The sequence below is a fragment of the Drosophila biarmipes genome, unplaced genomic scaffold (genome assembly GCF_025231255.1).
Source record: "Drosophila biarmipes strain raj3 unplaced genomic scaffold, RU_DBia_V1.1 ptg000023l, whole genome shotgun sequence".
Lineage (NCBI taxonomy): Eukaryota > Metazoa > Arthropoda > Insecta > Diptera > Drosophilidae > Drosophila > Drosophila biarmipes.
The window spans coordinates 183,298-209,488 of NW_026114540.1; the positions used below are offsets into that span (position 1 = coordinate 183,298).

The window sequence follows — 26,191 nt, forward strand, 5'->3', positions numbered from 1 at the left end:
TTTATTTCTTAGATAACACCGTTCCTATTTGTTTTGATGACTCGTAAAACAGAGTTTTGTTACCAACACCTCTTTACATATGTTGACTCAAATATTTGCTGTCTTAATGGTGCATCATTTATATCGGATTATGAGAAGGCGATGTGCAACGCTTTGAAAAATTTGCATCCAAATATGAATTTCTTTGCTTGCTGTTCCATTTTACCCAAGCATGTAAAAGAAATGCAATCAAAACTATTGGTTTTGGAGAAAATGCTTTGGTGCAATAAACATGCGTATGTGCTGTTTATGAAATTTCTATATTTACCTCTTTTACCGGAATGCAAGATTGTTGAATCATTTAGTCTTCTTAAAGCTCAAGCCACAGCCTTAGATAAGAAGATGTTTTCGCCCTTTTTAAAATATTTTAAGAAGCACTGGCTTAAGAAGGTAATTATTTCATCATTTTAAATGTATGCTCTTATTCATTCATCTTTTAATTTTAATAGGTGGACCTAAAAATATATCGGTATACAAACGATCCACAAGAACCACGGGCTCTGTTGAAGCATACAATTTAAACCTGGGCAATAAAATTCGAGCAAAGGGACACTTTTTTAAATTTGTGGAATGTATCATTGATGCGGAGTATGAAAAAAGTCGAGAATTCGCTCTTCTTTTTCAATATGGTGGGATAGGTAATTCAACACAACCAAAACCTATACGTGTAAGTATATACGAAATAAAATTAAAGCCATTAAAATATAATAAAAGTTTAATTTCAGGATCGCGCTCAAAAAATTATGGATGCAATGGATTTGTTTGACGAGGGAGAAATTGACATACAGGGTTTTTTGACACGAACTGTTTCGCTAAATGACCGTTTTAAAAAACAGGACCTGTTCGACAGTGTGCATATGGGCTCCAATTTGTCGGGAATGTCATCTGAAATGAAGGTATCATCATCGCTTTCGTCGAGTGACTCAAAATCTAGTCAAATATCCGATTCATCTATATTTCAAATGAATCCCTGCAATGTATGTCTCATCGAACCAAAATCGATTTTATTGCGCCCATATAATCATGTGAATATTTGTGCAGCATGTTTGGATCAAATTCTCGCTCATAATCAAGAACAGAACGATGATCCTAACGATCCTGACAGAGGTGAACCAAAATGTCCAACGTGTCAACAAGTTGTCAAAGAAGCTATCCATAATGTTTATATATTTAATTCAAAAATTAAAATAATAAACTAAGTTTCACGCACATTAAATAAATGTATGTAATATGGGCAATTCTCTGACAGAATTTGTGCGACCGTCTTTACAGTGAAAAAAACATAAACTAAACCAATTTGAAAATAAGTGAGTTATTCTTACTAATCTAGAGCTATGAGAATAACCTTTCCTTATTTTCAAAATGTGTATAGTTTATGTTTTTTTCAATGTAATGACGTTCACACAAATCCGGTCAGAGAATTGTTCATATGTATAATATATAAGTTGAACTGATTTATGTAAAAATTAATTAAAATAATACATATACTTAATAAAGACTTGTGGGAAACTGCGTTTTTTAAGGGATTGATATTATCGTTAAATTATTAAGATTTTCTATTCAACTTTCTGTATGAAATTAATTAAAAAAAAACATTAAATTTATTCTATTGGAAGATGAGTTGCTAATAAATCGGCGGAGATGTATTTTTTCATAGCGACATAACTTCGCGCGGAGCCCGGCTCCCTTCGAGAGCGGGAGCGGAGAGGACTCAGCATTCGCTTCGCAGCGGGTAAGTAAGCTGGAGTTTTGTCTTTGCCTCCGCCCTAACCCTTCCCCTTCGTTTCAGGTTGCTGCCATGTATGCCCCCTTCTTCGTTATGCTTTCAACCGCGTTCCCGCCCCCTCCGGTCCTTAGCTTCTGAGTGTTAAATTTTCAACATTTTATTTCACGGACTCATCTCGGTCTGCTCCACAAAAACCCTCATGCCCGCGAGCCCCAGCTTCACGCGATACGTGCGTCCGCCACTCCTGATCTGCAAGCTGCGCCTGCTGCCCAGGTTGCGAGCCTCGCGTACCGCCGGTTCCTCCGCGATTCCTGCGGGCCACTCCTGCTCCGGGACTCCAAGCCATCGCTGGCCTTCCGTCGCCGACATCGTCCGCGCCAACTTAGGACGCGCCGCCGATTCGGACACCACGGGCGCCGAATGTTGCTGCTTCAAACTTGGCCTTCCAGCTCCCGTCGGTTCCGGCCATTTCCACGGCCCCCTCTCCTGAGGCTCCGCCGCTTCCGCCTCGTTTCGCGTCGCTGCCGGTGTCGTTGGCCCAGTACCTGGAGTCGATGGCCGCGTACTCGGTGTCGGCGGGGTCCATACGTCCGGTCGTCCACGGGTCCTGGGATCCATCGGGCTCACCCGAGGTCCCGTCTCCTCCCAAATTCGGCGACCCCTCGTACCGGCACCCACGGTTCGGCGACATACCTCGGAGTGGGTGGGTGTGGGTTCCTCCCACAACTGCTGCTCCTCCTCCTCGGCCCGTCACAAACGGGCCTGCCATTCCGGGTCCTCCTCCATCTCTCGCAGTTGAGTTTCCTCCGTCTTCCGCCGCGCCTCCAGGTTCAGCCGAAACTCCAGCGTGGCGGCTGCCACCTGCTCCTCGTGGCTGCGGGGAGTCCGTCGCTCCGCAGGTGGCTCCTCGCTGGCCCACTCGACATGGGTTGTGCCGGTTGGGATGCGGCCGTCGGTGTCGCTGGTGGCCTTCTGAAGCCGCCACCTCCTCTGCTCCAACCGCGGATCCTCGACCAGCTCGACGTCGCTGTCGGAGCTGATCACCGGATCGGGCTTCCCTCGCCTCGAGATCAGCCGCGAGGTTCGGATAGGCCGTGTGGTTGACCACTCTTGCCCCGGGCAAGATCTCTCGGCCGGCTGGCGGGCAGCCATCGCTTTCCTTGCGTCGCTCCATGCTACTCGGGTGCTCATGGTGGTGTTCTCGCTAAATGACCGTCTGCCGCCGGCCGTTCCGTCCTCGACACCTCGGTTCTAAGCCTTACACTTTGCTCGGTACCGCTATTTCTCACAGCCTCCCTCCTTTTCCACTTCGTTTTTACGGTACAGCTCTCTGACCTGTACCTTCGGCGGACTATCGCTGGACATTTTCCTTTCAGTCATCATCGAGCGTTTGGACGTTCCGGTCTACTGTTTGTGTCTTTTCTGCCCTCCAGTTGGAACATTTTTTTTTTTCCCCCTCGAGATATTCCTTATTCCTGAGCATCCTTGAAAGTATCCTCGGGCTTTTTCCTTATGTCCTTCGGGTATCCTTGGAGGTATCCTTGGACCCCTTTCCTCGTGTCCTTCGGGTATCCTTGGAGCTCTCCTTGGACCCCATTCCTTGTGTCCTTCGGGTATCCTTGGAGCTATTCATTGGCCTGCTTTCCTTCTGTCCTTCGGGTATCCTTGGAGCTATCCTTGGACCCCTTTCCTTGTGTCCTTCGGGTATCCTTTGAAACTTTACTGTTGCCTTTTGTCTACCGTATCTGCTTGTAGCTGCTCGCTGGTGTTCTGTGTTTTTTGTTGTTTCAGCTCGCTCACGTGGATGGTCCTCTCTTTTTTGTGTTCACGTGCCGAATTTTGCACATTACTGCTGACGCAAAATCCGTGACCTGGTAAGGTCCGTCGTATCTGGGGGCCAACTTTGCTGCGAACCCCTCGGCCGCCTTGGACAAATGATGTTCCTTGGCCCACACGACGTCTCCCACCGCTGGTGTCCATTGTCTCCTCCTCAGGTTGTAATGCCTAGCCTGATCCTGGGAGGCTCTCTCCAGATTCCGCCTTACAATCTCAAAGATTTCCCCGAGTTTGTTTGCCTTCTCCCCTGGGGTCTCAGTGAGTCGTCCTGTTCCCAAGGTCTCTCTGTCGTATAAGGCGCTCGGCAGTCTCGGCTCTCTGCCTTGAGTAATAAACGCTGGCGTGTATCCTGGATTCTGAAACACTCGTGGATTCCGAAACACTCGTATTTACTGCCAGCATGATCTCAGGCCAATTCTCGTCCCAGTTTCTCTGATCCTGCCCTGTGAACTGCGCTATCATTGTCTTTAGGATCCTGTTTGCTCTTTCTGTCGGGTTCTCTTGCGGGGTATATGGAGCCGTGAGCTGTTGCTTGGCTCCCATCTCGGCCAGGAAACTCTTGAAGATTTTGCTGTTGAACTGTACTCCGTTGTCCGTTATGACTATCTTCGGGACCCCAAACCTTGCGATGATGCGCTCCCTGAACGCTTTCTTTAGGGACTCGGCCGTCGTGCTCCGCAGCGGCACCAATTCAGTCCACTTGGAGAGCCTGTCTATCAGCACCAGCAGCATTTGGTTGCCGTGTTTTGAACGCGGCAGGGGTCCGATGTAGTCTGCGCATACTGTAGCCCACGGTTCCTCTGGCACCTGCGTTAGCATTTTCCCAGCTGCCTGCATCTGATTCGGCTTGAATCTGATACATGTCTCGCACCTTCTTACGTGGGCTTGAGCGTCTCGGTGCATGCCTGGGCTGCCAGACGTGCTATTGTCCTTCTGCTTCCTACATGGTCAGCTGTTGTTGAGTCGTGGTTCTCTTTCAGCACCGCTTCTCGTAGAGCTCTCGGGACGCACATCTTCCACGTCGCGACATCCTCACTGCTTGCTCTGTGTGGAATGTTCCTGTACAAGGTGTCTCCCTCCATTACGTAGTCCGGGTACTTTTAGGTAGGTGGTGCTTTTCAATATCGCTTTGCTGCTTATATATCTTCATTTCTCTTTTGCTCTTTTAACGGGTATCTGTTAGTCGAGGCATTCGACTATAGCATTCTAACGTGTTTTGACATATTGACTTCTACTCTTGGGTGATGTTCCCTTTTATTATTTCAAAATTTGTAATACACTTTTTAAAGAATGAGAAGACCATATCATATAGCTGCCATAGAAGCGATCGGGTAATTAATGTCAAAATAATACAAAATCGGGAAGCTCCCGACGTACCATGCTCTTAGGGAAACGACCTGCTGAAGTTGGTTTCCTTTCTTATATTAAAAATCAATTATAAAATAGGAGTTCCATTCACCTTTACTGTAATATTCATATTTGAGGTTTGAGATTAGCATAACCTCAAGGGTGGTCAAATAAAAAATATCTATTAGGAAATTTGTTTCGTCAAATTAATGTTGAATAGTTTTAGCCATCCCCTGCAAGCAAAAAGGCTATAATTCTATCGCCTGTCCTCCAGAAGTTACTTTGAAAGAAAGACGATAGTACACATTTTTCAAAAACAAAAAGGGTCGCGATTGCGAAGAAGTAACTTCTGAGACACTTCTGGACGATAGTTAGACGATAGCACACATTTTACAAAAACAAAAAGGGTCGCGATCTCGAAGAAGTATCTTCTGAGACACTTCTGGACGATAGATAGATGATACAAAAACAAAGTCACTGAGAAAAAAGAAGACACGATATTTGCCGTTACCCTTTTATTCTGAAAATTCCAGAGAAATAAGCACTCAAAGATTTTCCACCTAATTGTAAAAGGTAATTCCTCCAAATTTATTTTTATTTTAAATATAAAAAATGTTGCTTCTGTTTATTTTAAAAATGGAACGGAGCTGGACCGCGTCTACACGGGCAAAGGCCTTAAAAAAATTCAGAATTTTGCCGAACATGTATAAAACAAGTTTTTTATTCAAGAAGGGCCTTTCTGGTATCTTCTACAAGCATCTGGTATGTCACTTCTAAGTAAATTCCAGAAGCCACTTCGGCGATATCGCATTCGGATCGCTGAAGTCACTCCCGTCGGAAAGAAATGTGCCACTTCGGCGGAACTTCTCAGAGTCACTTCGGCGGCACTTCTAGAAGTTACTTCGGCGACACTTCCAGAAGTCACTTCGGCGATATCGCATTCGGATCGCAGAAGTCACTCCCGTCGTGAAGAAATGTGCCACTTCGGCGACCCTTCTTGGAGTCACTTCGGCGTGAAGTGGATATCAAAAGCACCGTTTTGCAGGGACAGTTCTATCAAATCCAACAGTCTTGTTTAGTAAAAACTTACTTAGGTAATTTTGGAATAACTTTCTACGGATTCTTTTTCCCAAACTAGCGTTCGAGAGTCTGTGACTCTTAACGTGATTCTGTTAAAAATGGTTTCACGTACCATTACAAACATTATATCTGCTCCGATTGCCTCTCTCCTCTAATATACCTCATTAAGTCCAAGAATCTCTTCTAATATCCCTTAACCACACGCAATAAAACAAAGAAAGGTAAATTCTCCCTTGCCTACACCCCATACACACATATTACACTTCTTAAAAAGTTACATAAAATCCTAACAATCTGACTTGCACTTTAAAATATCTAATTGAAACTCCCATCAACCCTCATCCAAACCCAACTAACATCAACACAAAAGAAAACTGTCTTGAAATAAAAAACGACGTGTTATCAAAAATGTTCTTTTCAAATTTCGCGGGCTACGTATTTTTGATTCCCTATAAATGAAACGTCCAGGTGAAATCTCTTCGGAAATTCAGAATTTTTCAATGACTTTCAAAAATTAAAATACACACTGATTTGTTTAAATTTTACTTCATTTTATTTAAATTGTATTATTTTTGCTATTCTGTTAAATTACAGTTATTGTTAGACAATTTTTTTGTTTTATTAATTTTTTGTAAAGGTCCGTTACCGCCTTCCTTAAACATTCGTCCGGGTAATCCAAATCCCTGTCCAACGCTCTAAAACAAAAATATGGGCACGTTTTTAAAGAAATGTGTTTCTCTAGTATATTTTTATATTTACCTTTTCAACTGTGTAAAATCGTTTGGGGGATTTTAAAACATTTCATCATCCCACCTTCGAGTAACGGAACCAGAATTTTCTAGTTTATGTTGTAAGACCTATAAAACATCTTAGAAAGGGACGTTCTTTAAACTTTACTTTATTATTTTCACTTTTAGAAAGAAAATATTTAAATCTTTGAATCTGAAATTTGATTAGCTGAGCACAATTCAAAAGACTTGCGTTGAATAACAGTATGCACGAAGTCTTCCCTTTACTGATTTCTTATACCCTTTCTTAAGCAAAACACATCCGACTAAGTAACGGTTCTGACTATGTTTTAAACATTTAAATAAAGTGTAACGGAATAAATTTATATAACAAAACAAAAAAATTGTTAAGTGGAACAATCATATAATTTAAGTACATTCAATTAAAACAATTTTACGGTGATTTCAAAATTTTAGTTTTATAAAACAATATTTATTTATTTTTTAATACAATAGTTATTTCAAAATACAAGGGCATTAACATACATGCTGCTGCTACGCAAAAAGTGCTTCCGCCAAAGTGCTAGCTGAACATAACGGAGGAAAACAAAAAAAAACAAGTAAGAACGCTATAGTCAAGTGCTTTGATTATCAGATACCCGTTACTCAACTTAATGGAGCAAAAGGGGAATGGATATATATAAGCAGCAAAGCGATATTTTAGGGCACCACCTACTGGCTATTTCAGTAGATGTTATGTGGTCGGCAGAAAAAAAAATTTTTATTTTTGTTTCTATCATAAAAGCTGTAGGCGGTACAGATTTTAACGGATTGTGGGCGTGGCACCCCGCTAAAACAAACCTTCGCCGCTCACGAGGAAGCCCAGGAATCTGCATGTTTGACTGTTCTAGCTTTTATAGTTTCCGTGATCCCAGCGTTCATACGAACAGACAGGACATGGCTCGATCGACTCGGCTAGTGATCCTGATCAAGAATATAATTTAATATATGTCAATATATTTAGATATTTAATAATTGTTATGTGGAGCGGAGCTGCCACAGAGAAACAAAGTTGAGTTGAGTTTAATTGTATTTATTACGACCGCTCGCTCGCTTCATAAAATCAGAACTGAATACAGGAGTATAAACTTAAAGCTAACAACAGGTTTTCTCACAGCGGCTACGCAAATATGCTGGGTCAGCAAAGAATCCGATGCATGGTCGCCGACCTATTGTCCGCTAAACTTAGTTAACTACTCCACCTTCAAGATTTCTTTGCGTTAATGACTCGCTGGCAGGTAAGCAAAATACAGATCAGAGCACAGCATACCGCTACTGAGATAAGCGCTACCTGATAGGTTTGGGTGTTTGTAACGAACTGATTTCTTTGCTTTCTGCTCGCTACGGTATTGTAGTAGTCAGTAGATTGTGTGTGTTCGTCCCACCAAATTTATATAAACGTGACCGCCCAGTAGTTCAGTGAAAAAGCACAGAATTCACGGGTTCGGAGTGGGTTTATTGCGGGTATAACTGTAGTCGGCTTTATAATTTTCTTGTCTCGCAGTCTCCGACGGTGTGGGTTGTCTCGATGTTCGCTCGCCTCGTTGACACGGTGTTCCCGTTTTGTCGCTCCTTGAAGATCCTTGACCGCTGCTTGCTCCTGACGCGATTGGCTCGGTGACTGCTCGGCCACGATTCAGACTCGCTATAGGGTCAGCCGTGCGGGCTTAGGGAAGCGTCACCGTTCTCAGACTATTGTGAACAAACTGACGAGCTCTCCAGGATCACTCTTCTCGATACCCGACCGCCTTTCCCTTGCTCTGTCCCAGATGGTCCCACGGGCTTCCGCTTAGATCGTGCGGACAGTCAAAGCGGAACGCCAGGAAACTGCCTCGCTCTTCACTTCGCTTCTGTGCCTCGTGTAAACGAACGTTCCACCCTAGGCTCACCCTTCGCTTACTGTCCGTGCCGTTCCTGCGGGCTCGATTCTCCTTGCGTGCCTGTTGCGGTGTGGTGTCCTGCTTGCTGGTGGCGATGTCCTGCGAACTGCTCCTGACAGGGTGGCTGTACGTCGTGACTTCTGTGCAGGGCTCGTGGGCATACGCCGATCCGGGACTTCTCTCCCTTCTGGCTCGTGACTCTCGGGGCTCTGTTACGCCGCTCCGGGACTTCTCTCCCTTCTGGCTCGCTATTCTCGGGTTTCTGTTGCGCCGCTCCGGGACTTCTCTCCCTTCTGGCTCGCTACTCTCGGGGTTCTTTCGCGCCGCTCCGGGACTTCTCTCACTTCTGGCTGATGGCGGCAGGACCTGCTGAACTCCACTTGGCGCACTGGGCTCACGCCGGGATACGTCCGCGTAGTGCTTGGGCGAGGTACACGGGGCTCGACAGGCTTACCCCCGAGCTCACGATTTCAAGTCGCCGGCTTTTAGTGTTCTAAGTCTAGTAGACCCTCCAGGCGTAACGCCAGGACTGCGTTGGCAGGAATAAGCAGACCGCCTTGACTTAGCCGTGTGGTGCCTCCTTAGACCTCAGCCTCCTGTGTCTCAGATTCGGAGATTCCTAGTAATCCCAATCCCGAACGGCTCGACGTGACAATCTTGCTTCTTGTAGGCTCCCACTGCGCTGCTTCCGACGACTCGCCCTGGTGTGGCTGCCTCGCAGTTTGCTTGGTTGGTGCTCGTTCGACTGCTTGTCTTAACTCTTGATGATCGTACTCGACTGATGCTCTCGACTGACTGCTCGCTCTTCACTGACTGCTCTCGACTGAATGATCCCTCTTGCCTCCGCCCTGCGGGTTTATATAGGGCCATTGGGAACCGTTACTTCCCTTTTGCACACGGCCCGCCAAAACTCTTCACACCGGGTCCAAAGCCCATGGCTCCTGTTTGACCCTCTTGTTCTTGACGCACTGCTTCCCGCCGCCGTCCAGCCTGATGCTGCCGTCCCGCTGATCCCGGAGACGCATGCGGCATGTTTGTGTGCCGCACCGCTGCCGAGATGTCTTTCTCGGTCCAAAGTTCACGGCTGCGTCCAAAGTCCGGCGGCGTCCCGTTACTCCCTTTTGCACGCGGCACTCTCGCTTCGCCCGCCAAGTCTCCGCTCTCTCTTTCTCCATTCTTTTCTTTTCATTCCAAACTCTCTTGGTCTCCGAACCCTCTTGCTCTCCAAATTCCCTTGTCTCCAAACTCTCTTGCTCTCGAAACTCTCACGTTCTCCAAACTCTCACTTTCTCCAAACTCTCACGTTCTCCGTCCTCGATCTCCAAACTCTCTCGTTCTCCGTCCTCGATCTCCAAACTCTCTCGTTCTTCCTTCTCCGTCCTCGCTCTTCGCCTCGCCGCCACTACGAGAATTCGCCGCGTACCTGGTGAGCGGCCGGCCATCTGCTGCTGGGATTTGTGTGGAGTTATTCAACTCCTCACATTCACCCTTACTTCGGGAAAGATTAAGAAAAAAATTCAGCGCTCCCACTCTCCGGCGTTCCCTTGTATATCCTAGCCCTTGAGTCATGACGCATCTCGTTCCGGTTCCCTCGGCGCGCCTTCGGCGCTCCCTCGGCGCTCCCTCGTCGCTCCCTCGACGTTCCCTCGACGCTTTCAATCTTGTTTCGTTTCCACAGCGCCGGCCGTTCTCCGCAATTTCAAATCTCCCGCGCCGACCCTTCATCTGTTTCCACTGGGCACCGATACTAATCGGCTATCGATATCCAGAGGGCCTGCTCACGATATCGATATCGCAGGTGCGGCGTTGCCACTTGCTAGCCGCGATGTTCATCATCACCGATATTTCCATATTGCTCGTGCCCATCGATGGGGTAACGACATATCTCCGCGCGACATATCTCCGCAGAACAAACGTTTTAACGCGACTTAACTCCGCGCGGAGATATGTCGCCTTGTAACGTCATATCTCCGCGCGGAGATATGTCGTTTTTTGTTCAGCGGAGATGTGTCGTTTTAAAAGCGACATAACTCCGCGCGGAGATTTGACGTTTTGAAAACGACATTTCTTCGACGATTTATTAGAGACTCATCTTACACTTGAATGAATAATGTATTATGTATAATATATAATATATACGTACATATACATGCATATACGTTTGTTATTAACATATGTAACTATATGTATTTGAACTTACGTATGAACATACACATGTATAATTATGTCAACATAAATATATTTGTATACGCAGCGATTACCGATATACGTTCTGATTTCGCCTCTTGTTGTTGAGTATAGCCTATTTCCACTGCCACTCAGATCTTTTACGTTCAAACCGACTTTTTTTCTTATGGGTTTTTACATTGGGCGAACGTAACATTCGACCTGAACGAAAAAAACCGAGGTTTTTTGGTGCAGTGGAAATAGGCGATACTATTATTGCTTAATCTGGTCACACCTGATGACAGCACTGATAAGTATGTACCCACTCATATGTATGAGTGGGAACGCGCCAGAATGGCAAAGTTCTTGGTATCCCATTTTTTGCTAGTATGTTAAGTACACTTTTAAAAAATTTGGGAAATTATATATATATGTATATATATATAAATATATATATATGCATTTGCAAAGCGAAGATCAGCGAGAATTTTTCGCATACGCCAATTCCGGTATTTCTATTATATTGAACAAATTTCTATAACACTAAATAAACATGGATTTTTTAGTGTCATAGAAATTTTTTTCAATGAATAATACTATAATAGAAATAACGGAATTAGCGTGTGCGAAAAATTTTCGTTGATCTTCGCTTGCAACGGCAATCAATCGATTCCGGGCTTTCAATAAGTGTGCGTTGTTGGTTTTATAAGAGCGAGTAAAATGGATTTGGACAATATCAAATTTGAGTTTTAAGGAAGGAAGCCGTGCTGGTTGCTCTCAATTATTATATAATCCAAGTGACCAACAAATTTACATAAAAAATAAACAATTAAAATCGAATGATATTGCACATCTGTGTTGTTCAAAGGATTGCAGAGCACGGGTTTATTTAAGTGCAGATAGGGCTCACGTCTTTTCCAATCCTGAAAAATTAAATTATAGTGTCAAACCAATTCCGACGATACCAAAAAAATATTTAATGATGTTCTCGCGAGGTAAATACACATACATGCACGCATACATACAAGAGTTAGTATACATATATATGGTACATATGTATATTTATTCAAAAACATGACGGTGTGTGTGTATGTATTATTCAGAAATTGATATACATAATTTAATTTAATATTTTTTGTTTCGTTTTATAATAATTTAGAAAAACAAATGGAGAAGAGGAAATAAAAATAAACGCATTCTACAGCGAAAAAGACAACCCTTTCTTCCAAAATCTCCAATTACTCCCGAGGACGTGCGCGATGCTTTCAATGATGAAAATATCATGAACCGTTTTGGCATGACAAAAGGAAACTTTCCGAAAGTTTTTTTTAAGAAATTATATGCATCAAGTTCATTTGCCTATTGTGTATTTGCGTCTGACAAGGTCATCACTTTGATGCAAGCCATTATTGAGGAGCAGTATAGGCATTTTTTAATAGATGCTACATTTAAAGTTTGACCTTTCGGGGACTTTAAGCAACTGCTTCTTATTTATGTTAAACACATGCAAAAGGTGATTATTTTATTGTTTGTTTAATTTTATTTTTTCTTTGACATTATTATTTATTTCTTAGATAACACCGTTCCTATTTGTTTTGATGACTCGTAAAACAGAGTTTTGTTACCAACACCTTTTTACATATGTTGACTCAAATATTTGCTGTCTTAATGGTGCATCATTTATATCGGATTATGAGAAGGCGATGTGCAACGCTTTGAAAAATTTGCATCCAAATATGAATTTCTTTGCTTGCTGTTCCATTTTACCCAAGCATGTAAAAGAAATGCAATCAAAACTATTGGTTTTGGAGAAAATGCTTTGGTGCAATAAACATGCGTATGTGCTGTTTATGAAATTTCTATATTTACCTCTTTTACCGGAATGCAAGATTGTTGAATCATTTAGTCTTCTTAAAGCTCAAGCCACAGCCTTAGATAAGAAGATGTTTTCGCCCTTTTTAAAATATTTTAAGAAGCACTGGCTTGAGAAGGTAATTATTTCATCATTTTAAATGTATGCTCTTATTCATTCATCTTTTAATTTTAATAGGTGGACCTAAAAATATATCGGTTTACAAACGATCCACAAGAACCACGGGCTCTGTTGAAGCATACAATTTAAACCTGGGCAATAAAATTCGAGCAAAGGGACACTTTTTTAAATTTGTGGAATGTATCATTGATGCGGAGTATGAAAAAAGTCGAGAATTCGCTCTTCTTTTTCAATATGGTGGGATAGGTAATTCAACACAACCAAAACCTATACGTGTAAGTATATACGAAATAAAATTAAAGCCATTAAAATATAATAAAAGTTTAATTTCAGGATCGCGCTCAAAAAATTATGGATGCAATGGATTTGTTTGACAAGGGAGAAATTGACATACAGGGTTTTTTGACACGAACTGTTTCGCTAAATGACCGTTTTAAAAAACAGGACCTGTTCGACAGTGTGCATATGGGCTCCAATTTGTCGGGAATGTCATCTGAAATGAAGGTATCATCATCGCTTTCGTCGAGTGACTCAAAATCTAGTCAAATATCCGATTCATCTATATTTCAAATGAATCCCTGCAATGTATGTCTCATCGAACCAAAATCGATTTTATTGCGCCCATACAATAATGAGAATATTTGTGCAGCATGTTGGGATCAAATTCTCGCTCATAATCAAGAACAGAACGATGATCCTAACGATCCTGACAGAGGTGAACCAAAATGTCCAACGTGTCAACAAGTTGTCAAAGAAGCTATCCATAATGTTTATATATTTAATTCAAAAATTAAAATAATAAACTAAGTTTCATGCACATTTAATAAATGTATGTAATATGGGCAATTCTCTGACAGAATTTGTGCGACCGTCTTTACAGTGAAAAAAACATAAACTAAACCAATTTGAAAATAAGTGAGTTATTCTTACTAATCTAGAGCTATGAGAATAACCTTTCCTTATTTTCAAAATGTGTATAGTTTATGTTTTTTTCAATGTAATGACGTTCACACAAATCCGGTCAGAGAATTGTTCATATGTATAATATATAAGTTGAACTGATTTATGTAAAAATTAATTAAAATAATACATATACTTAATAAAGACTTGTGGGAAACTGCGTTTTTTAAGGGATTGATATTATCGTTAAATTATTAAGATTTTCTATTCAACTTTCTGTATGAAATTAATTAAAAAAAAACATTAAATTTATTCTATTGGAAGATGAGTTGCTAATAAATCGGCGGAGATGTATTTTTTCATAGCGACATAACTTCGCGCGGAGCCCGGCTCCCTTCGAGAGCGGGAGCGGAGAGGACTCAGCATTCGCTTCGCAGCGGGTAAGTAAGCTGGAGTTTTGTCTTTGCCTCCGCCCTAACCCTTCCCCTTCGTTTCAGGTTGCTGCCATGTATGCCCCCTTCTTCGTTATGCTTTCAACCGCGTTCCCGCCCCCTCCGGTTCTTAGCTTCTGAGTGTTAAATTTTCAACATTTTATTTCACGGACTCATCTCGGTCTGCTCCACAAAAACCCTCATGCCCGCGAGCCCCAGCTTCACGAGATACGTGCGTCCGCCACTCCTGATCTGCAAGCTGCGCCTGCTGCCCAGGTTGCGAGCCTCGCGTACCGCCGGTTCCTCCGCGATTCCTGCGGGCCACTCCTGCTCCGGGACTCCAAGCCATCGCTGGCCTTCCGTCGCCGACATCGTCCGCGCCAACTTAGGACGCGCCGCCGATTCGGACACCACGGGCGCCGAATGTTGCTGCTTCAAACTTGGCCTTCCAGCTCCCGTCGGTTCCGGCCATTTCCACGGCCCCCTCTCCTGAGGCTCCGCCGCTTCCGCCTCGTTTCGCGTCGCTGCCGGTGTCGTTGGCCCAGTACCTGGAGTCGATGGCCGCGTACTCGGTGTCGGCGGGGTCCATACGTCCGGTCGTCCACGGGTCCTGGGATCCATCGGGCTCACCCGAGGTCCCGTCTCCTCCCAAATTCGGCGACCCCTCGTACCGGCACCCACGGTTCGGCGACATACCTCGGAGTGGGTGGGTGTGGGTTCCTCCCACAACTGCTGCTCCTCCTCCTCGGCCCGTCACAAACGGGCCTGCCATTCCGGGTCCTCCTCCATCTCTCGCAGTTGAGTTTCCTCCGTCTTCCGCCGCGCCTCCAGGTTCAGCCGAAACTCCAGCGTGGCGGCTGCCACCTGCTCCTCGTGGCTGCGGGGAGTCCGTCGCTCCGCAGGTGGCTCCTCGCTGGCCCACTCGACATGGGTTGTGCCGGTTGGGATGCGGCCGTCGGTGTCGCTGGTGGCCTTCTGAAGCCGCCACCTCCTCTGCTCCAACCGCGGATCCTCGACCAGCTCGACGTCGCTGTCGGAGCTGATCACCGGATCGGGCTTCCCTCGCCTCGAGATCAGCCGCGAGGTTCGGATAGGCCGTGTGGTTGACCACTCTTGCCCCGGGCAAGATCTCTCGGCCGGCTGGCGGGCAGCCATCGCTTTCCTTGCGTCGCTCCATGCTACTCGGGTGCTCATGGTGGTGTTCTCGCTAAATGACCGTCTGCCGCCGGCCGTTCCGTCCTCGACACCTCGGTTCTAAGCCTTACACTTTGCTCGGTACCGCTATTTCTCACAGCCTCCCTCCTTTTCCACTTCGTTTTTACGGTACAGCTCTCTGACCTGTACCGTCTTCCCCCTTCCTTCGGCGGACTATCGCTGGACATTTTCCTTTCAGTCATCATCGAGCGTTTGGACGTTCCGGTCTACTGTTTGTGTCTTTTCTGCCCTCCAGTTGGAACATTTTTTTTTTCCCCCTCGAGATATTCCTTATTCCTGAGCATCCTTGAAAGTATCCTCGGGCTTTTTCCTTATGTCCTTCGGGTATCCTTGGAGGTATCCTTGGACCCCTTTCCTCGTGTCCTTCGGGTATCCTTGGAGCTCTCCTTGGACCCCATTCCTTGTGTCCTTCGGGTATCCTTGGAGCTATTCATTGGCCTGCTTTCCTTCTGTCCTTCGGGTATCCTTGGAGCTATCCTTGGACCCCTTTCCTTGTGTCCTTCGGGTATCCTTTGAAACTTTACTGTTGCCTTTTGTCTACCGTATCTGCTTGTAGCTGCTCGCTGGTGTTCTGTGTTTTTTGTTGTTTCAGCTCGCTCACGTGGATGGTCCTCTCTTTTTTGTGTTCACGTGCCGAATTTTGCACATTACTGCTGACGCAAAATCCGTGACCTGGTAAGGTCCGTCGTATCTGGGGGCCAACTTTGCTGCGAACCCCTCGGCCGCCTTGGACAAATGATGTTCCTTGGCCCACACGACGTCTCCCACCGCTGGTGTCCATTGTCTCCTCCTCAGGTTGTAATGCCTAGCCTGATCCTGGGAGGCTCTCTCCAGATTCCGCCTTACAATCTCAAAGATTTCCCCGAGTTTGTTTGCCTTCTCCCCTGGGGTCTCAGTGAGTCGTCCTGTTCCCAAGGTCTCTCTGTCGTATAAGGCGCTCGGCAGTCTCGGCTCTCTGCCTTGAGTAATAAACGCTGGCGTGTATCCTGGATTCTGAAACACTCGTGGATTCCGAAACACTCGTATTTACTGCCAGCATGATCTCAGGCCAATTCTCGTCCCAGTTTCTCTGATCCTGCCCTGTGAACTGCGCTATCATTGTCTTTAGGATCCTGTTTGCTCTTTCTGTCGGGTTCTCTTGCGGGGTATATGGAGCCGTGAGCTGTTGCTTGGCTCCCATCTCGGCCAGGAAACTCTTGAAGATTTTGCTGTTGAACTGTACTCCGTTGTCCGTTATGACTATCTTCGGGACCCCAAACCTTGCGATGATGCGCTCCCTGAACGCTTTCTTTAGGGACTCGGCCGTCGTGCTCCGCAGCGGCACCAATTCAGTCCACTTGGAGAACCTGTCTATCAGCACCAGCAGCATTTGGTTGCCGTGTTTTGAACGCGGCAGGGGTCCGATGTAGTCTGCGCATACTGTAGCCCACGGTTCCTCTGGCACCTGCGTTAGCATTTTCCCAGCTGCCTGCATCTGATTCGGCTTGAATCTGATACATGTCTCGCACCTTCTTACGTGGGCTTGAGCGTCTCGGTGCATGCCTGGGCTGCCAGACGTGCTATTGTCCTTCTGCTTCCTACATGGTCAGCTGTTGTTGAGTCGTGGTTCTCTTTCAGCACCGCTTCTCGTAGAGCTCTCGGGACGCACATCTTCCACGTCGCGACATCCTCACTGCCTGCTCTGTGTGGAATGTTCCTGTACAAGGTGTCTCCCTCCATTACGTAGTCCGGGTACTTTTGTGGCTGCGTCCTAATCTTTTCGCGCATGTCCTGAATCCAGCTGCATGCTGCGGAGGCTTCCGTCGCCGATGTCTCCTTGATCGCAGTGTTACTGGTAGTGGCTGCCTTGATAATGCGTCTGCCACCACATTGAGTTGTCCCTTCCTGTACGCTATTTCGAAGTCATACTGCTGCAACTCCAGGGCCCATCTGACGATCCTTCCTGAAGGGCTCTCGATGCTGTTGAGCCACTTCAGAGCCATGTGGTCGGTTACAACCTTGAAGTGGTACCCTTCCAAATATGGAATATGAGTAAGACATCGCCTTTTCGCCGCGTTCGGTTTCCTGGGTCAAAATGTCCCCAATACCGTTATCACTTGCGTCCGTTTGCAGGACAAATGGTTTTTCAAAATCCGGACACGCCAGTACGGGGTCTGCCACCAGCCTTGCCTTTACCTCTTTAAATGCCCACTGATGTTCTACACCCACTTGTTGCCCTTGCGCAGCAGATCGCTGAGAGGTTTAACTATTTTTGCGAAGTCAGGTACAAATCGCCGGTACCAAGATGCTACGCCCAGGTACTGTCGGAGCTCTCTAACTGTTGACGGCGGTTCTAGTTTGGCGATGTCGGCTACCTTTCCTGTATCCGTGCCTATTCCGTCGCTAGTCACCCTATGACCCAGATAAAGCAGCTCCTCTTTGAAAAATTGACATTTTTCTGGGTTCAACCTCAGATTTGCGTCTTTCAGCCACCGGAATACCTCTTTCAACTTTGCCTTGTGCTCTTCTAGCGTGTGCTCGATCATTATAATATCATCCTGGTACGCAAATGCGTGCGGCGACATCTCGCGACCGATCTGGTCGCAAATGCCGGATGGAGTCCAAACGGCATTACTCTCCACTGGAATAAGCCCTTTCCCGGCACTTTGAACGCAGTGTGCTGCCTGCTGCTTTCTTTCAGCGGGATTTGCCATTAACCGTCCTTCAGGTCCAAACTGCTTATGTACCGTGCCTCTCTCAGCTGGTTGAGGATATAACTTATTCGAGGCATCGGGTTGGCATCCTTTATCGACTTGGCGTTGATCTGTCTAAAGTCGACGCACAGTCTCCACTTGCCCGTCTTCTTCCTAACCATCACGATGGGATAGCTGTATGGTCTGGTTGAGTGCCTTATGCATCCCATTTGAAGTAGCTCGTCAACCTTCGCATTGATCTCCCCTTGAACTTTCGGGTTCTTGGGGTAGTATCGCTGCTTTATTGGTTTTCTCGTCCTTCATCGTTATTTGGTGCTCTGCCATGTGCGACGTTCCTGTCATGGTTTTAAAACTGGATAGCTCTGCCTCCAGGATCTTCGCCGTGTCGTCATATTCGGTTTCCTGTTGTGCGACTGCTATCGATAGCCTCTCCTCGAGCCGTCCTTTGTGTCGGTTCCTGGCCGGTATTATCACCTCGTGTCCAACACACCTTATCTCGGTTCCGACCTGAGTTAGAAAGTTCCATCCTAACACCACTACCCCTGATAGTATGTGCAGGATCATGGTCAGTCGCTTGTTCCCGAATGCGATTTCCACCTCCAGCTGTTCATTGATCCCACCGCATTTTCCGTCTGCCAACCTTACTTGCCGCCGTGTCCTCGTTATCCTCCAGAGGGCAGCCAGGTTGTCCGCCAGTTCCTTGCTTATAAAGCTCGGTGTTGCCCCGGTGTCGATCGTAGCCTTGTACGTGCCTCCCCCAATCGTCACCGCTGCGGACAACTGCTGCTTCTCCTCGATTAGCTCGCCCATTAGGTTGGAGAGGTAGCATCTTGCGACCCCCGCTCGCCTCTCTGCGGCTGAGATCGCTGGGCATTTCCCGCCTGCTGGCAGCACTCGATGCCCCTGACACCTACCCTCCCGCACACCCAGTAGAACAACAGGCGTTGGAGTCGGCATCCAGTGCATAGTGTCCGTGGCCGCCGCACCTTCGGCAGGCCTCATGGGATCTGCGATGTGTGTCGTTCCCCGCGGCCTCTGTGTTGTGTTAGGTGGTCTCCACATAGTGTTCGCTGGTTGCATCTGTTGCTGCTGTGGTGGCGTCCATTGGCCTCCTCGTGGTGCTCCTGTTGCCTGCTGTCGTGGGACTCATTGCGGCGGTGAAAATTGGTCATTCCGTGTCTCCTGGCTATCTGTCTCATCGCATCTTTTGCACGTGACCTGCGTTGGTGGTGACGACTTTGCCTTTGAGAACTTGTTTTCTTGGGCGAACGCTTCCCGCTCCTTTTCCAGTTTTTCGTATTCATCGGCTAATAGCATCAACGTGTCCAGGTCCGGCACTTTGTACGCCCTTAGGAAGATCCTTAGGCTTGGGGTGTAATTTTTCTTTATGATCTTTAAGGTGTCTCTCGCAGAATAGTTTAGTGGCCTCGACATCGTCTGCATGTCGATCATGTAGTCTTTAAATGACTCACTGAAACCCTGCTTTCGTTGCCTGACCTGATCCGACAGCCTTGTAAAGAAATCTCTCGGCAGAAAGTAAAGATGGAAGCTCTCAATGAACTCCGCCCAGATTTCAATTTGTGCCAGGAACTCGGACGGTTTCTCCGCCCCGTCGAACCTGAATGACCACTCGCGGACTTGTTTAGCGACCCTTGCATAATCCTCCTGGCTGTGTCTACAGGTCAGCACCTTTGTCTTCCTGTCCTGGCTTGACTCTCACCTGTGAGCCTCCCTTTGCATGTTGTCGACGCTCAAGCTTGCTACTAGGTTATCCCCTTCAGCGTTAGTTAGCGTGATACTCGGGCCGGTTAGTTGTGGGTCGTTCTCTGTCTCGGAGTAATACTCCGACAATGTCCTCCTTATGTCCTCTAATCTGCCGTCCAGGGCGACATTAGGCCTTTGTGCGACCTGGGCGAAGTCCTCCTTCTTAAGGCGGTAAATCCACTTCTTTCCCATTGTGTTTATTTTGCTTTCACCGCTGGGACAATCACGGTTTTGGCACCAGATGTAACGAACTGATTTCTTTGCTTTCTGCTCGCTACGGTATTTGTGCGGCTAGCTCAGTAGATTGTGTGTGTTCGTCCTACCAAATTTATATAAACGTGACCGCCCAGTAGTTCAGTGAAAAAGCACAGAATTCACGGGTTCGGAGTGGGTTTATTGGGGTATAACTGTAGTCGGCTTTATAATTTGCTTGTCTCGCTGTCTCCGACGGTGTAGGTTGTCTCGATGTTCGCTCGCCTCGTTGACACGGTGTTCCCGTTTTGTCGCTCCTTGAAGATCCTTGACCGCTGCTTGCTCCTGACGCGATTGGCTCGGTGACTGCTCGGCCACGATTCAGACTCGCTATGGGGTCAGCCGTGCGGGCTTAGGGAAGCGTCACCGTTCTCAGACTAGGGTGAACAAACTGACGAGCTCTCCAGAATCACTCCTCTCGATACCCGACCGCCTTTCCCTTGCTCTGTCCCAGATGGTCCCACGGGCTTCTGCTTAGATCGTGCGGACAGTCAAAGCGGAACGCCAGGATGCTGCCTCGCTCTTCACTTCGCTTCTGTGCCTCGTGTAAACGAACGTTCCACCCTAGCCTCACCCTTCGCTTACTATCCGTGCCGTTCCTGCGGGCTCGATTCTCCTTGCATGCCTGTTGCGGTGTGGTGTCCTGCTTGCTGGTGGCGATGTCCTGCGAACTGCTCCTGACAGGGTGGCTGTACGTCTTGACTTCTGTGCTGGGTTCGTGGGCATACACCGATCCGGGACTTCTCTCCCTTCTGGCTCGTGACTCTCGGGGCTCTGTTACGCCGCTCCGGGACTTCTCTCCCTTCTGGCTCGCTATTCTCGGGTTTCTGTTGCGCCGCTCCGGGATTTCTCTCCCTTCTGGCTCGCTACTCTCGGGGTTCTTTCGCGCCGCTCCGGGACTTCTCTCTCTTCTGGCTGAGTTAAGACAAAGTCCATGGCTCCTGTTTGACCCTCTTGTCCTTGACGCACTGCTTTCCGCCGCCGTCCAGCCTGATGCTGCCGTCCCGCTGATCCCGGTGACGCATGCGGCATGTTTGTGTGCCGCACCGCTGCCGAGATGTGGCAACTTATTTCTCGGTCCAAAGTTCACGGCCGCGTCCAAAGTCCGGCGGCGTCCCGTTACTCCCTTTTGCACACGGCACTCTCGCTTAGCCCGCCAAGTCTCTGCTCTCCAAATTACATCCTCTCCAAACTCTCTTGCTCTCCAAACTCTCACGTTCTCCAAACTCTCACTTTCTCCAAGCTCTCACGTTCTCCAACTCTCACGTTCTCCGTCCTCGATCTCCAAACTCTCTCGTTCTCCGTCCTCGCTCTTCGCCGCGCCGCCACTACGCGAATTCGCCGCGTACCTGGTGAGCGGCCGGCCATCTGCTGCTGTGATTTGTGTGGAGTTATTCAACTCCTCACATATTGTTGACCTCTTCTCCCACTTTCTGGATGAACCTCAAGTTACGTTCATTGAGGCGATGAAGGTAAGGGAGGCTCAAAATCTCGTGGATGCCGGTTATGTTCAACAAAGGTGAGCTTGCCACTTCCGGGTTCCTTATCCGGATGTTGTCGTGATTGATGAACATGGTTCCGTTAATCACAACACGATCGTTGAATGTTATGAGATACGTGCCAAGTAAGGAAACATCCGGGCCATTGTCAACTCGAACCTGCGCTAAACAGGCATTAATTATGATATTGCCTTTCTTCACTTGAGTGACCGGGTGCAAGTCGCTCGGTTGGCTATCGCAATGCGCAACACCTCCTGCGTGAAGATCTCTGGCGCATGAGCCACTCACAGATAGCTGACAGAATGTGGCACCAGGTGTCGACTTCAGCCAATGCAATGGCGAGCATTATATTTTGCAATTCCATCATTAACATTTTATTACGAGCAAGAAGAGTTTCATATAAATGTTCGGTGTTAATTTCTGATTTTTTTGCCACATTCAGAATTTGGTTAACTGTAACTGTTAGTTGATTAATTTGATTTTGGACTTTGTTATTTATTTCTATCTGTCTGTTATTCGAATTTACTAACTGAGATTCCGTAAATTTAATTCTTTCCAAATCATTAGCATCTGGAGTTTCCGCTACAACCTTAAGTATAGACCCTAAGAAGTCTAGACTTCTTGCCACTCTGTGGTGCACTCCTAATGAGTCCAGTAGGTCCCGAAGGTGATCGATGTCCGCATTCAGAAGCATCTTCATGTGCAATCGTTGAAACAAGTCGCTCATGCCAGCGGTCTCTTCCACAACTCGTCTGAATTCCGAAAGATTAGAAGAGTGGGTGACTCGTGCGTATTCCTCCCATACTAGAATGCGGCCCTCCACAACTGGAATGTACTTGGCTTGAGAAAAGTCGGTAATGTGCGCCGACGCCAAGGATAGGGAAAGGAGGATGGCGAAATGAGGCTTCCCACCAACAAAAGGAATGTCTTAAATGATAAATCTTAGGCTCGAAGATGGATCTTATAACTAATGCCAAGTGGCTATAAAGGTTTTGCTTAATAATGAAAAATTAATAAAAATTACGGCAGTTGCCTGAAGATGTTACTTTAGGTTGTCCTTGTGGACCACCCTCCCCTTAATGAGGACCGTGGTCCCCAGGTCCGCTTCAACATATTAGCGTTAGCTTGTTGCCAAGTCTCCTGTTGGACTTCACAAGAACTTTGTCGCCAACTTCGAAAACCCTGTTCTGTCGCGAAGCGTTTTCCCTGGTCCTAAGCACGTTTTGGGCGCTTTTAATTTTGTTACAAACATCTCGCTGCATGACTTCATCCTCACCCTGTATAACGTCAGCTGGCCTCTTATTGATGACCGAGTGGATTGATTTGTTATACTTTGTGGTGGCTAACTGGATCACCTCCACGGTGTCACTTATGCCTTTATTGATTTTCAGACATCTTGCCAGCTCAAGAAGAGTGCTGTGAAAGCGCTCCACTTGACCATTTGAGACGCTGTGCAGAGGTGGTGCATTTGCAATGGCAACACCGAAGTGATCACTTAGCATAGTTAAAATCGTTTGCGAATTTAGTGATGGTTCATTGTCACAGTAAATTGTCCTCGCATTCGAGAAGAAATTCATGAGCTGTAGTAAGGCTGTTAATAAATCCTCGATTGTTCTGGAAGCAACCGGTTGTACTACGGCAAACTTTGAGAACTTGTCTGTGCAGGTGAGAAAGTATTTTTTATCCCTGGAAAAAATGTTTATGTGTAACATTTCTCCCACATGAGAAGGGATCGGTGTTTCGCCTAACTCTTGCTTCCTCGGGTGCCTGTCATTTTTAGCCTTAGCGCACGTTTTGCAGTTAGCGACAATGCCGTTAGCTAACTTAGTCATTTTTGGGAAGTAGTACTCAGTGAGCACCGGCTTCACATTTTCTTGGGCTGCTCTATGGGCCCTATTACGTTCGGCCGTAAGGATTTCTCTTCTTCTTTTATCGGCCGCAAAAATATCCGTGACCCTATTCTTGCAGTGGCAAAACTTGGTGGCTGGGAATGCCCGGACCAGATCGTCTTGAATCAATGCAAGTGTGTGTAGATCGCAATGTATTGCATTCACACCTTTGGGGACTATTGTGCCTGCGAGTTCATCGAGTAATGTCTGCTCGTGAGGAAAGCTAATTACATTTCGTCTCTTGTTTCCATAGAGTACGAAACTGCGTTTTACCAAGAAGCGCGCCTCTTCTAGAACAATTTGGTTCTGGTTGTTTTTATGGCGTGAGTTAGTACTATCTCACTGTGAATTGTCGCTACGCAAGACTCAGCATCTTGCGTTTCCATGGAGTTCAGTTGCTGTCTTGATGGCGCATCAGCAACTAAATTTTTTGCGCCGGCTTCGTCTATGCGCGCCTTCCACCTTTTGATTTTGGAATTGGGATTTGCTTCCGATTCCGAGAACGTTAACGGCTGGTGGTCGGTGTAGATATTTATGCCCTTTACTGCATATAGGTAATACCGTAATTTTCCAAGTGCCCAAACAATGGCCAAAAGTTCCCTTTCATTGGTGGCGTAGTGGGAAATCATTGTGATAGGTCGAACCTCTTGAGAGAGCACCACACCAATTCCATAGGCTGCGGCATCCGTCGTTAGATCGAATGCCTTTTTGTAGTCCGGATATCTTAGCATGACATCTTCAGACGATAATATGTTGCGCAATTTATAAAAAGCCTGCTGCTGTGCTTCAGAAAACTGCACTGGAATATTTATGGATCTGTACCTGGATACACTTACATTTTCTCCTTTCAGGATTTCTGAGATAGGTCTGGCAATCGTTGCGAAGTCTTTTATAAAGCACCTACAGTAACTTGCAAGACCTAGGAATGACCTTACCTCAAATACATTCTTTGGCTCGGGGAACTCCTTTATAGCCTTTACTTTTTCCGGGGGTGTTGTGGTGCCACTACTGGTGACGATAAACCCAAGGAAATTTACACTTTTCTTAAAAAAGCGTGATTTTTTGGTGGATACTCTCATGTTTGCATCGTATAGGCTCTTAAGAACCCAATCCACATGCCTAAGATGAGAGTTTTCATCCTCCGAAAAAATTATGACATCGTCTACGTAGACGTAGCAGAACTTGCCGATTTGCTCTCGCAGAATATCGTCAATAGTTCTTTGAAAATACTGGCGGCATTTTTCAGGCCAAATGGGAGCCTTTGAAATTCGTATTTTCCCCCGTTTTCGGAAAAGGAAGTTTTCTCGCGGTCTTTCTCTGCGAGAATAATTTGATGATAGCCGGATTTTAGATCCATCGTCGAAAAGTACTTGGCTTTGCCAAGGTTACCAAGTATCATCGAGATATTCGGCATGGGATACCTGTCGGCAATTGTCCTCTAGTTTAGCTTGCGAAAGTCTATGACCAGTCGCAAATTTCTATTGCCCGCCTCATCAATACCCTTCTTATCTACGACCCATATCGGGTTATTGTAAGGAGAGACCGACTTTTGGATTATACCATTTTTTAGCAGGTCTCGGACCTCCCTATTGACGAAGTCCGCTGCTCCCATGGGGTACGGGTATAACTTAGCATAAATTCAATCTTCGCTCTCTGTTGTGATGGTGGCTACCACGGTTGTAGGGTAAAGCTTCGTCAGGGTCTGCGAAAGGTTTTCTACTACTTTTGAGCATTTCCAAGAACGCATTTTTTACCAAGGGCGGTGCATCTGAGCAATCCACGTTAGTGAAGTTGACATCAGAGCATTTTTGGAACGAAATATTCTCAACCTCTGTGCCCCATTTGACCTGACCAGAAGCTAAGCAAAGAGATGCCCCTGCCTGTTTTAACAGGTCGTGGCCGATTATCCCATCAAAGGACGACAAGTCTGGTAGTATAAAGAACGTGGCCTTTATATTAAATAGTGAGACGAAGCATTTTTTTGTTATCATAGTCCCGCCATGAATTGACGGATTGAAAACGGTGATTCCACTGGGCGGAAACCTCTTAACACCTTGTGGGGCCGGATAAAGTTTTCGGACGCCCCGGTGTCGATGAGGAACTTCATCTATATCCCCGCTACTCTTCGTCTGATGAAAGGTAGCAGGGATTTGGCAGGGATTGATGGCGTCGGAATCGTAATCGCAACTGACGTCATCGTCGATCGCTCGCTCCGCGCTGGCGGCAGTGAGGTCATAGGTCTGTGGGCCACTTTCCACACTTTGCGTGGTATGATGAAGGCTCTGCTGCTTCTTCGGGCCACCTGACCGCTCGGACGAAGCAGGTCTTCTCTTTTGGGAGGCCTGCGCGTGAGTGGGTGGAATTATTTTCGAAAGGGACGGATCAACCTCCATAGGTTCCGTCTTAAAGACGTTACTATTGCGGTGCTTATAGGCGTTTTGGTCTGAGTGGACCTGTGCCTTATATTGTTGTTTACTATAATGGGGATTTTTGCCGCTGAGAACCTGGGCGTCTGCTTCCTGAGGTGCCCTTCCTGCTGGCCCTTTTCCAACCGGCCTACGGTCCTTATCCTCTTGGCTTTTAGCGAAAGTAGCCGCAAAGGCATATCTCTCATGATTAGATTCGACTTCTTGTGCCAAAGCCAGGGCCGACGGTAAATCTTTTGGCTTTGCTGCGAAAAGTACGTCTGTTAG

At 46.6% G+C, this 26,191-nt stretch overlaps 1 long non-coding RNA gene across 4 annotated transcripts in view; it reads left to right on the plus strand.

The window, feature by feature from the left end:
* LOC122818067 (uncharacterized) overlaps positions 1 to 13,531 on the plus strand; it is a 28,822-nt gene extending 15,291 nt beyond the window's left edge. For 3 of the 4 annotated variants that reach the window (XR_006367567.2, XR_007765666.1, XR_007765665.1), the window contains exons 3-5: positions 13 to 429; positions 489 to 706; positions 765 to 1,355. This is a non-coding gene — a long non-coding RNA (uncharacterized LOC122818067). Of the gene's footprint in view, positions 1 to 12; positions 430 to 488; positions 707 to 764; positions 1,356 to 13,188 lie in introns of those variants that run through there. The other variant, XR_007765664.1, reaches the window with a different exon arrangement.
* Positions 13,532 to 26,191: the final 12,660 nt, after the last annotated feature.